Source organism: Plecotus auritus (assembly GCF_963455305.1).
Source record: "Plecotus auritus genome assembly, chromosome: 2".
Taxonomy (NCBI): Eukaryota; Metazoa; Chordata; class Mammalia; order Chiroptera; family Vespertilionidae; genus Plecotus; species Plecotus auritus.
Window position 1 is genome coordinate 55,924,038 of NC_137771.1, and position 2,885 is coordinate 55,926,922.

A 2,885-nucleotide genomic window follows, 5' to 3' on the forward strand; every position below is an offset into this window, starting at 1 on the left:
TACCAGCTGCCAAGTAGCACAGCTGAGATTCAAACCCCATTCTCCATGATTTCAGAACCCACACTTTTAAACACTTTGTTCTCTTCCTTCCCACTTCCCAGAGGTAAGGGAGCATAACCACCTGGAGACAGTAATAACTGGAAGGCCACTGATCTCGGAAAGATGTTCTCAGTTTCACCAACTCTTTTCCTCCCAACGTTCCCCAGGCGCAGTGACTCAATAGTATGGCTGGTGAAAAGGAACGGAAGCACAGGAATTTTATTGATTACCACAGGAAGCACAGGAATTTTACTGATTACCACACCTGTGTTTTCTGATAGAGGAAATGGAATAGTCCACACCCTCGAGCCCTTAAGGTGGTGGTTCTCAACCTTTTTAGTGCCGCGACCCTTTAATACAGTTCCTCATGTTGTGGTGACCCCCAACCATAAAATTATTTTCGTTGCTACTACATAACGGTAATTTTGCTATTGTTATGAATCGTAATGTAAATATCTGTGTTTTCCGATGGTCTTAGGCGACCCCAGTGAAAGGGTCATTCGACCCCCAAAGGGGTCGCAACCCACAGGTTGAGAACCGCTGCCTTAAGGGCAACCATTCCTAAAAAGTTTTACAGCTTCATTTGGTTTAAGTGACACTGCACTCGGCTCTTCCAGGAAAACAGAGCAGCCCCGATCTCCCAGCATTCTGGCACCGCAAACAGCTGACTGGATCATCTCGTTCTCTTCCTCTCTACAGCTAGAAGGACTCGGGGAGAGGACTGTGAGGCCTTGGATTTGATCGTGTAGACAAAAACACAGCACTTCTTAAACTCAGGTTGAAGGAGATGCATGGCTTGGAGCAGAAGACTGGGTTGTTCATATGGGAGGCAGTGATAGTGAACCTCATATAACAATAAACCATCTGAAAGATAGCATCTATCTTTAATAAAGACAAAGCTTTGTTACAAATTCATATTACAACTCAAACTCGATTAAAGAAGTGCTACCTGATAAAGTCCTTGAGAAATGGATATTAACTAAAAAAATTTTGGTAATTAACATACTAGTTTTATGGAAATAGGACCCCTAAAGGAGCTTGAATATGCTTTCACTAATAATTGTGCTGCCAACCCTTCCTCCCTACAAGCACAAAGGTTAAAAAAAAGTTTTGTTATTGTTGGAGTGATCATAGATTCTGAATTAATGAAATGTTCCTATTTTGAGATGTGAAATGAGAATGTGGACCAAGCATCAAATAACATACAGAGGGGAAAAGACCATTCTGAAATGGGAGTTGGAGAGATTATCCACCAGACCACTGTAGGAAAAGTCAAAGTAGTAAAAATAAATCAACAGGAAGGCAGATTAAAACAGCAAAACCTTGAGCTCATGAGCTCTACAAATGTATCCGGGAAAAAAGAATCTGGTGATTCCTTGAAATATGGAAAGTTTTGTAACCCTTTATAGTAAAGGCTACATCAGATCCCATATTTGGTTGAGGAGGACTCATGACTGTAGGGCTATTTGTCTACACCTGTGCAGGGCTGGCTTCCCAGGACTTTTATCCCTAAGTTAAATGGTCAGTCAGGTGGGGATACAGGAGAAGTGCACTGATGAGCCAACATTGTGCAGCATTAGAAGCAGAAGCATGAAATTTCTTGGCCTTGTCTCTCGAATGTGTTCCATAGTCACACAAAGCAACTGAGGTTATTTCGTCAGCTGTAAGCCGAAGGGGAAAAGGCAAAGCTGTAGCCACTGGAGCGTGCTATGGTTTGGAGAAAGAAGCATTTAGCTTTCAGGGGAAATAAGTCAAGAGGAGAAATACAGTTCTACTAACTTAAAAGGCAACCAAGCGATGAAGAAAGAAGCAAAATCTTAAATGGAAGGCACTTAGTTTCAATTACTCATAAATACAAGAATTAGGAAATCCACAAATCCCCTTCATTTTGCTTGACATCATGATTTTGCACTTAGATTTGAGCAGTTACACATATGTGATATTCCAATTGTGAGAATTTTCTTCTGACATACCAAGGCCATGTGCTGAAGAACTGGTTTAGGAAGAGGTGACAGGCCATATGCAAATCAGAGACCTGGGCTTGAAAGGGAATTCTGTTACTGTGAAAAGTGTTACTATTCACCAATATCTGATTCTTCTCTTTAGGTTATAGGAGAGGCTTGCATGTCTCCATCCCCTTGAAGTTAGGCATGGCCATAGGATTTGTTCTGGCCAATGAGAAATGAATGGAAAAATGATGGGTCTCCCTTCCGGGTAGAACCTTTTAAGAGCAGGATTCTCCACCTTGCTTTCCCTGGCCTCAGCGATCATCAATGTTCCAGATGATAGGGCTCCCCTCAGCCTTTACTTTCAAGTGGGGACAGCATGGACCAGAGACACCCTGCAAACTCAGGATGGACAGGGACTCAAATGAGGAACAAACCTTTGATGTGCAAAGCCACTGAGATCTGAGGGTTATTGGTTATCACAGCCAAACAGTGATTACTACAGCCATGGAATAGCTGTGTGTGACTTAGGGAAAGCTACTGACAGTCTCCAACCCTCAGTTTCCTCATCAGAAAATGGTAACTTGTTCATCCTTATAATATGTAACCACACTTTAATAACTACTTAAGCTGTTCCAGTCACTTTGTTCTCTTTATGTACATCATCTCTCATTCTCACTGCAGTCTTATAAGGTAGGTGTTATTTATCTTTTTATAGATGACACAACCAACCCTCAAGGTGGTTTACCAGCTTAATGAAGGTCAACCACCTTGTGAGTAGAAGAAACAGATCTTGCTGAACAGAAAGAGCTCTTGCTTTTTCTACCATGCCTCCCTCCCTAAACACAGCTGATTCAGCTACCTAGTGACTGAAGACTTAATTACAACAAATTAGTAATT